The 9,967-nt window shown below is 52.8% G+C and overlaps 1 protein-coding gene across 2 annotated transcripts in view; it reads left to right on the plus strand.

Annotated features, from left to right (window-relative positions):
* KCNAB1 (potassium voltage-gated channel subfamily A member regulatory beta subunit 1) overlaps positions 1-9,967 on the plus strand; it is a 69,406-nt gene that overhangs the window by 11,720 nt on the left and 47,719 nt on the right. The window lies entirely within an intron of this gene.

Raw genomic sequence — 9,967 nt, forward strand, 5'->3', positions numbered from 1 at the left:
GCAACTCCCTGCCAGGAGGGTGCAGAGAGGGGGGATGAGTCTCTGGAGCCAAGGCCCCAGCGCCAGGCCCCGAGGGAATGGCCTCAAGCTGCCCAGGGCAGGGTCAGGCTGGCTCTGAGGAAGGATTTCTGTGCAGAAGGGGCTGTTGGGCGTTGGAATGGGCTGCCCAGGGCAGGGGGGAGTCCCCGGGATCCCTGGGGGGGTTGAAGAGTCGGGCTGAGCCAGCGCTGAGGGGTCTGGGGGAGTTGGGAACGGTCAGGGGGAGGGTCATGGTGGGGCTGGAGGAGCTGCAGGGGCTTTTCCAACCCGGATGATTCTGGGATTCTGTGAAATTCCAGGTGTAACTGCAGTATTTCAGGCTGCTGCTTCCATCACTGACCCTCCCCTCCTCTGGGCAGCCTGTCATGCTGGTGCGAGTACGAAAGGGTTGGGGTGCTCTGGGAGCAGCAGCATCACCCCTGTGCGCTCAGCAAGCGATGGAGCGCAGCAGGGCGATGTTTTGCACCGGTCTTTGAATCCAAAAGTGCTGCTTTTTTTTTTTTTTTTACAGTTTAAACAAACCAAAACGATCAGTTGAAATGTATTTTTATTCTCCTGTGTTTTTCCCCGTACTGAGGCGACCACCTTTCTACTTCTGCATCTCCCCACTGGGTAGAGGCCCTCAAGGCAGCTGGGTTCCCCCCAGCTCTGCTGCGTGCGGCTGCCCGGGGAGCCTGCCTTGGAAGGCAGCTTCTCCCACAGCTAAACTGCCTGCTGCAGCCCTGCTGCTGCCTGATAAGCCTCTTTTTCTGGTTTTCAGTGTGCATTTTCTAGTTGCTCGGCTTCAGCCCCATTCCGGAAAGACTCCAGAAGACAACACAGTGTTTCCGTAATTTCAGTAGCATGGTTGCTATTTTTTTTCTGGGGTGTTTGTGAGGTACGTGGGGGTGTTTAGTGTGTCCGAACAGGCACGATGAGGTTGTCGAGGGGGAGCTGCTTACAGCTGTCCAGCCACAGGCAGGGTAAGAATCTCCCCCCGCCAGCCCTCGGTTGTCCATCCCAGCTGGGGGGATGAAATGCACGTTTTTCTCTGCAGAAGAAGACACCCCGTAGATTGCAAGAGTAATTATTCTTTTCCCCTGAGGACCGGATGAGTGGGTTATGCATTTGGCAGTAAGTAATGATCCTCTTGCAAATCCTTTTGTTAATTAAATGGGCACCGTTCCAACATGAAAGTGGTTGTTCGATACCATTTGGGACGCGCTCTTGGAGACCAGGGACTACTTGCCTGGCCAGCACTGGCCTTGGGATGTACAGCGGATCCTTGGCTTGGCAGTGCTTGGAGGTCACCCGAAGGCTTGACAGCGCCTTGCGTTTAATTTGCTAAGAAGACATTAGGCTGCTCTGAGTTACGTCATGCTCCTGCCTTGGGTGCAGAAAACGCAAAGCTAAGAAGCCTTTGCAGAGGGCTCTGGGAGTGAAAAGAGCAATATTTTTCCCCTTTGTCCCAAGGAAGTGGAGGGAAAATTAGGGGGCTAAAGCTAAAGGCAGTCCCTGGCTTTTCCTGGCAGCAGCGCGCTCTGCCTGTACCCCTGGGCAAGCACAAAACTGGCCCAAAGCCTGCTCCAGCAAGACCTCCTGGCGGGAGAAGTCACCCTGTTCAGGTAAAGAGCAGATTCCAGAAGTCCCGAAATGCTGATTTTTTAACTAGCGATGCAGGCTAGTAACTAAATCGGGGAGGAAGTGCTGACACAACGGTCCTTGCTGCATCGCCTTCCCCGAAGAGGAGTCTGGCAGTGTGGAGAGGCAATGATGAAATTAATTGGACTGAAGATAATTTCTTAGTAATCTGCTGCACTTCAGCAAATGACATTGTTCTGGGTGATGTGATAATTCTCTTCAATGACTAATTCCAGCAGATGCCTCTCGTTATTTGGAGACTGCTGGTCAGTGTGAAGAGTTTCCTCTCCGAGGCGGGGAGTGAGGTCTTGTGCCAGTTTTGCTGGATGGAGCTGATGAGATTCTTACCCCGTGCCACTCACTTGAACAATGAGAAATGTTGATGCAGCCGAGAGAATCTCAGGAAAAGAATTAAAATTATTAAAAAAAAAAAAAACCTATTTGGGAAGGTGATATTTTAACAGTGCTTGTTATTCAGTGTTGGTTTATATGAGGTAATCAGTGATGGAGACACCCAGATTTTGTCTAGTTTGCTCACAAAAGAGCGCAGACCCCCCACGCCGACTGGAGAAGGACACAGCTTGAGTGAAAGCTCAGGAGACCTGAGTGAGTGGGACGTCGGACAAAGGGGCATCCATTGGAAGAAAGTTTTGCAAACAACGCAGTCTGCCGTAGCTCGTCTTTATCCTGACCCTCTGCCAGCTCATCTCAAAGAATCAGAAGTTATTGCATGATAATTAGTCACCCATCTGCTATAGCATGTCCCAGAAAAGGGCAGAATGGAGCTGTGTATTATTCAGCATTCAAGACCGAGACCTTAGCAACATATTTCTTCATATAAGTTAATTTAGAGTTTTAAGCTGTTACAAGTGATGCTTCGGTGATATTTGACGTGTCTGGATAACAAAGTAATATACATAATTGCCTAAGATCTACAATTCAACAGGCACAGCCAGGTTGGAAGAACACAGCTTGGGCTGAGCTTTATTTGGAATACATTTATCAATCAGATTATGCAAAGCACCTGGGGAAAAAAAAAAAAAAAACCTGCGTTTTCTGCAGGCACGGTCTAGAACGTGAAATGGCAAAATGGAAAAACCGCCTCTCTGCCACAAGCTGCCAGCCGCAGTGAGCTCCTCTAACTCCTGACCTCCCTTAACTGTTTTGTGGTTTTACAGTAGAAAAGCGTGGCTGTAGCTGGGAACACGAGGTGTTATTTAAGGGCTCCTGCAGGGGGGTTGGCCTGTGGCCGGCCCACGGGCTGTGCTCAGGGTGGGTGTCCCTTGGCGCCCCCAGCCCAGGTTCTGCCCCGCCACGCAGGGAGAGGGCGTGTGGGGTCCCTCAAACCCCCTGAAATACCACAGGAGTGAGAAAAACCTTTGACCGCTGTCTGGGGTCCCTGAGCCTGGCACAGCAACCCCGTACGCCGCGGGGTGGGCGGCTCAGTAACCAGGATACCCCTGTCGGGGGGGGGGAAAGGACAAGAAAACCTCTTGTACCGTGCTGTGGAGCTTTGTGTGGCTCTGGGTGTTTTAATCATGTTTAATCCTGTTCGGTGTATTACAGTACATTAAAATAATGGTCATTGGAGCCCATCTTGTAAGCCACAGGCTTGCAGTCATGTGAGAAATGGAATAGATAACGTGGGAAATCTGAATTACCTGGTTTGGAGCGGGGGGTAGCGCAGATAATAGTGCTAGGGAGTGTGCTGGGGGATGTGTCCCTCTGCCCGGGTGAGCGGCTGGGGGACTGAACTGGGTGCCTACTTGCTTACATCCTCTGTAAGACACAGAAAGCTCTGGGTCTCAGGTTTAGTATTGATTCTTTCACGTTATATTAAGCAACAATTTATTTAACACTGCACAGAGCTGGCTCGCTGTTGCAAGTTCTTTGGTAGCAGGCGGCTCCCTCGGTGCCCGCGGCTGAACCGGGGGGCTGTTGGCTGTTGGTGGGGATCCTGGTGCGGCCGGTGAGCATCCGTGGGGCTGGCGAGGGGGCACCTTGGGCACCCGGTGGGGACTGAAATTTAGATGGGAGTTTGTCCACAAGTTGCCTGTGAGCAGATTTCAATATGATGTACGGATTGCACACGTTATATAGAAAAAAAAAAAAAAAAAAAAAAAAGGAGGGCTCTGAAACAGTGTGGGTTTATGAAGTTGTAAAGGGAGAATTTTGCTGCTTATTTTTAAAACCCCTTTTCTCCAGGCTGAGCTGGTGCAGCCGTAGCCGAGGGGCTCAGCTCCGGGGGCTCAGCTCCTGCTGGGGCAGAGCAGAAACCCTCGGCAGCGCTGCCGGCAGGGAAACCATCTCACACATTTATCACCCTGCTGGTATCTGGCTCAATTCTAATTAGAATTAAGCAAAGCTGGTGTATTTTTCATGCCGGTTTTGATTCGTTTATCGTTTTGTCATACCCTGAACGTTTAGCATTTTATCATACCCTGTAACGCAAACGTGAGGGCTGCGGAAGAGCAGGGCAGCCTCCCGGGGGCTGGGAAGATGCTGCCTCATTAATACCCCAGTCTCAACACACTGGCCCAGTCAGCAGAGCCAGCAGCCCCGCTCTGTTTGCCCACGCTGCCCCATTCCCCGTTTCCATCCCTCCTGGGAGGACGGAGCCCTCGCAGCCTGGTTGCCGGGCGCAGGGCTGGAGCTGATAGCAGATCTCAAGGGCTATCAGAAGCAGCCTGGGGTGGGTGCTGCAGCCAGCCTGGCTGAAAACCTGCCAGAAAGACGCTTTTTAACTAAAAAACCTTTAATGGGAATTTTGATCAGTCTTCCTCAAGTGCAATTACAAATGCAAATTAAGTTTTTCGTGTGAAACCAGTGAAAATATGACTGTTTGCTAGATAAGCGCAGTGCTTTTGTTCTGCAGCTCATTTCCTTGCCAAGCTTCCAGGGTTGTTATCAAAAAGAAATGTTCCTCGTGGGTTTAGATATACCCAAAAGAGCTACAAATAGCTGCGGGGTTTGTCGCTGCTGCTTCAGACAGGACCCACTCCTCGGCTGAGCTTGCGAGCATCCCGCTGCGGCAAGGCCTGGGCTGTTAATTGAAATTAATACCACGGGAGCCCTTTGGGGAGCGGCAGCCTAACGCCAGCTCGCTCCTGGGCTCTTCTCCTCGCTCTCCTGGGCGGCAGCGCTCGGGATCTTGCCAGGGTCCGTGTCAGCCCAATTTGTGGAGATGTTAACGGAACTGCTGCAATCATAAGTAATTAGCCCAGCAGGAAACCTGTTTTCAAACAGCCATTGAGATGGAGTGAAGCGGCGGAGAGATGCGCACGGGCTGTATTTATAATCAGAGCTTTTATGGCCCAATGAAACTTTTATTGGGACATAAGGCAGAATTGCCCTGAGTGCATCCTGCTGGGCTGCGGAAGGGTTATCGCGTGGAATCTGAAAGTCAAGGATTTGGGGCAGTATATCAAGGTAATTCTCGCGAAGGCCAGTCTGGGAGACTCCTGCCTAAACCGTCTGTGCTGGGTTTTGGCAAGGCAGCTGCAGACAGACCGCAGTGCCTGTAACGGGGTCTGGTCTGTTAGATAAAATAAAGGAGGGCATTTTTCAGGTGAAAAAGCTCCAAGGGCAGAACTCTGCATTCCCCAGGCCCCGCTCCTGGAGCATGATCCTGCCGTCACGGCACTGCCAGCTGCAGTTTGAATGCTTACGTGCAGCTTTCTGAAGTTTGGTTGATCCGATTACAGGGCGCGCAAAGCCTTGCTGAGCACCTGTCAGCGTCCAGCGTGGTTAAGAGTCTCTCACGAACGCTGAAATCAGGTTTTTCATGTGCCCCTAGCCTGGAAGAGGTGACTTTTTCTGTCCTGCTGCATCTCGCCGGTGCCCGGCACTGCTCCGGCCACGGGTGCGGAGGGCAGGTCCCTTCCCCCTAGGCAAGGTGTCTGCGGCACCGGGAAAATGGTTCATTTAATATTGCCTGTAATTATGGGGTGGTGATGCAGCGGCAATTGTTTGTGTAATGAGCAACGATAACCATAAACTTACACGTGGCATGGCGCTGGTATGGGAACAAAAGCCGTTTGAGCGGCGCCCCCCTCCGAGAGCTCCGCGTGCCTCCCCGCTGGGCCCTGGGGAGCAGCAACGAGGCTGGTGGGACATCGAAATGGCCCAAGGGGTGCCCTGGAGGGGACGGGACCATGAAATGCTGGGGTTTCAACCCCCAGCCCCAAGTTAAGGTGACATGTGGGTGATTCCCACAGCCCTTCCCAAGGGGGGTGAGTTTCCCTTTAGGCTTCCCCCCAGGGTGGGGCGGCCTGGCAGACAGAGCCATTGGGTAAATGAGCCCCAGGTGTCCCACATCAAGTAACCCAAGGTCAGGTGTCCCACGCAGGGATAAAACCACTCACAGGAGAGGCAGTGTCTGTCTGTGAGGGGGATGCCCTGTGCAGAGTTCCCTGCTGGGGAAGGACCTCCCGCCTCCCTGGGACTGGGCTCCACTCAGGTCTGGCTTTTGTAAGTGCAGGATATGTAGAGATTCAGTGTGTGGCTCCTTGGTCTGATGTGTTCGGCTTGTTGACTCGGTTGTCCCCTGTCCCTTCTATGGGAGACTGCATGTCACCGTTTATCCCACCCATTGCTGGCCGTGCGGTGTCGTTGTTGGGGTCAGTGGGATTGATGTCGGTTATGTATCATCTGACTGACTTGTTTGTACCCCCAGCGCTCACCCATGGGCTGACCCTTGTGTATCAAAACCAATTTGGCTACTGGTTCATCGTTATGCTGGCTGTGTCCTTTGTGCTAGGCCTCATAACTGGCAAATTTGACCAGCGCATGGCTGCTCTGTGCCATGGAGAAAATACCGTTAACCTGCCAGGAGGTGCCGCGCAGTGTGGGCACACAGCCCCTGGCAGGCAGGTGTGCTGGCGCTCGGGCCCCTCCAGATTCACATTCTGGCTGCCTTGCTTAGTGGCACCTGGTGTCCCCAGCTCCTGGTGGGGACACCGGCCTGCCCGTGGGACTTGGCAAAGTCCTCCACAAACCCCGAGAGAGGCTTGTGGCTGCACAGGTGTAACCTGGTGTGAGCAGCTGGTGCTCTCGGCGCAGCCCCCAGGCGTGCTGGAAAGCATCGTTAGCCATTCCCCCTGCTCTATGATCTGCGTGTCATTTCTATCCATCCCCACTACATCAATTATATTTACTGTGCGGGGGGTGAGGCCCTGGCACAGGCTGCCCAGAGAAGCTGTGGCTGCCCCCTCCCTGGCAGGGCTCAAGGCCAGGTTGGACGGGGCTTTGGGCAACCTGGGCTGGGGGAAGGTGGCCCTGCCCGGGGCAGGGGGTGGCACTGGATGGGCTTTGAGGTCCCTCCCAGACCAAACCATTCCATGGTTCTATGATTCTGTGATGTATGCAGGCACAACCTAAACAAAAAAAAAAAGAAAGCTAAGCTGAAAATAATCGTATGCGTTGCCGATAAGGAAGGCTTCTAACAAAGAAACTTTGCAGAGGGGCTCATTGGATATTAGTGCTGACGGGGTCTGCGTTCGCCGCTGTATTAAGTTGCTGTCTCCTCTCAGCACTGGAGAATTTCAGTTAAAGAGCTTAAACTGGCCGAGACGGCATCGTTATTGGTGACCTGGATCGCTGGGTGGCGTGCAGGGGTGTGTGTCTGTGTAACCGGCTGCATGTGGTTGGTGTCCAGCTCTCCTCCGTACCACAACCTGCAGCCATGCACCATGGCGGGGTTTACCCGGTGCACAAACCTCTGACTGAAATAAGGTGAAAACATCCCCTGATTAGTTACATCGTGGTGCAAGGTAACCGGCTTGGTCGATGCGGGGCAGGTGGTGGACATTGTCTACCTGGATTTCTACAAGGCTTTCGACTGGGTTCCCCACAGCCTTCTCCTAGAGGAACTGGTTGTTATGGTCCAGACAAGTGTCTATGGCAAGCACAGCCTGCTGCTGAGGTCTGGGCGGGAAGGGCATGAAATTAAGATCTGCCGTCTGAAAAGATTACAAAATCACAGGATCATCTAGGTTGGGAAAGACCCTGAGGATCACCTAGTCCAACCACTAACCTAGCGCTGACTGTTCCCAGCTCCACCATAGCCCTAAGCCAGAGAGCGCCTGCCACAGTTCACATGCAGCTCCTTGGTATTACTGAAAATACAGGTTTAGGTGGCAATCGGGTCAAGTTTAATGAAATAAATAAGATGCTAGTTGATATTTGTCCCGTGAAATGCTCTGCTTTGGTAGAATGGCATGGCAGAATCATTAGTGTAAAGAGCCCGTGACTGCAGCCACCGAGAACCAAAGTCTCAAGCCAGACTTGGCATAATATTTCAAATTTGCTTCACTATAAGGTGAAATTAAAAAAAAAAAAAAAAAAAAAAAAAAAAAAAAAAAAAAAAAAAAGAAGAAGAAAGCAGTGTGTTCAGCTTGAGCCATGCCAGAGGGTCGGGTCTGCATCAGCTTGAAATGTTTCATCCAGCCCAGACCAAAGGACCTCGTTATATTTTTATATTTTGGGCTGCAGAAGCATCTTTTTCCTGCTCATTACAGCAAGAGCCCTGCCTGCAGGGAGCTCCAGAGAAGGGCTTGTCCATCATCCGCTCAGCTGCACGGCCCCAGCTCCCCTCTGTGCCTCCACGGGGACCGGAGCGACTCTGAATAAAGTATTTTTTCCTTTTTGGAGATTTCCATTGTGCTCGCTGCAGCGACGCTCATCATCCTGCCCCTGCAAGGTCCTGGGCAGAGAAACAGCCTGTCCAGGGCGCTGAAACGTGTATTTGTGTAGGAGCTGAAGAACATCTCCTGGCTTCCGCACTTGCCTAGAGCATCCTGCTTGTCTGTCTTTGGCGCGCGCCTTTATTTTAGCCCCTGGGATGGATGCAGCGGCTCCTGGGGCTGGGGATCACGGGAACGGCAGAGCCAGGGCGGTTGTGAGCATCTGTGTTAAAACAGATTTGCTTGATGAAGCATTTTGAGCAAGTGATTTAATGAGGGATTGTCATCTTCCTCAGGGGGGGTATGCATACGTGTGTCTTGGCAAAAAGCTGCTGTGAGAGCAGTTTGGTGGCACTGAAGCAGCACGGGGAGCCTGGCCAGGGGCTCGGGGCTGAGCTGCCACCACACCCCAGCACCGTCCTCCACCCGGGCTCTCACGTGCCTCTTGTTTGATAAGCTCAGGATTTTCACTATACAAAATGATGCTATTCTAACGTTTTAGTCTAGAAGTGATTATCTTGTTCAGGGAAATGAAATAAATCCCATATTTAAATACATATTTCTTTGGCAGGGGCTGTAACCCCTCCAGAGCTAAGCGGCTTGAGTTAATATGCTCTGCGGGATGTGACTGTCCCTTTCTGTCCCCTCCCCAGCCCTCCCCTGGCACCCGAGGGCGTGGGCAGCCATGGCAGCAGGGACAGTGACCAGGACCTGGGTGACGGTGACCGGGGCACGTCCCCAGGACCAAGTCACACGGTTTGGCAGTGCCAGCAGAGCCAGCTGCTGGCTGCAGTGGGAAATCTCTGGACACGTATGGAACAGGATGTAAAAATACATCTTCTTGAAAGATCTGTGCCCAGCATGAGGCTGCTGCATGTGCATCAGGATGGGAAATAGTGATAGATAATAAATATTAATATAATATTAATGTTATTAATATCAGCATAATTAATACAAACAACATACTAATATAATTAGGTGTCCGGAAACTCTCCCAAAGCTAAATCTGGTGCCGAGGGGTCCGACTGCCCCAACCCCGCGCCTGAGGGTGAGTCCAGGGGAGCTGCTGGGGGCTGCAGTTTGTGGGTCGCTGCGTGATTAACTGCTAATCATCTTTTGGAAAAGATCAGAAAGTAACTTTGCTGTAATGCTTTCGGCCCTCAAAGAACTGCGCTGTGCAAGCCGTTAGATGAACGAACTGCAGAGATCCTCAAGCATTCACCCTGTCACCCTTGGCTGCCCACCCAGCTGTTCTCACAGCCCCTCCCCAGCAAGAAGGGGTAGGGGGGCTTTTAGAAATCCATGTTGTGCCCCCGCTGTAGGGGGGGCGATCAAAGGTTTGTCATCCCGAGTTCAAAAGGGGTCGTTGTGGCCACACCGGCCCCTCCAGACCCCCTGGTCTTGCCACCATGTGCTGCGGGGTGTGTGGGGGGGAGGGACCCTGGCAGGGCCCTGGTGAGGTGGGGGGGGTCTCCAGCCTCAGAGTAATTCCCACCCCAAGGGGACGGGGGCCTGGGCAGGAGGTGGGCGAGAGGGCCCCCGGAGGTGCCCCCCTGCTCCCCTCAACCCTCCTGGGAGCAGGTTTATGGAGGGGGGGGATGTGGGGAACCCCCGTGGACTGTTTC

Source organism: Athene cunicularia (genome assembly GCF_003259725.1).
Source record: "Athene cunicularia isolate RWA chromosome 9 unlocalized genomic scaffold, athCun1 chr9_part1, whole genome shotgun sequence".
Taxonomy (NCBI): Eukaryota; Metazoa; Chordata; class Aves; order Strigiformes; family Strigidae; genus Athene; species Athene cunicularia.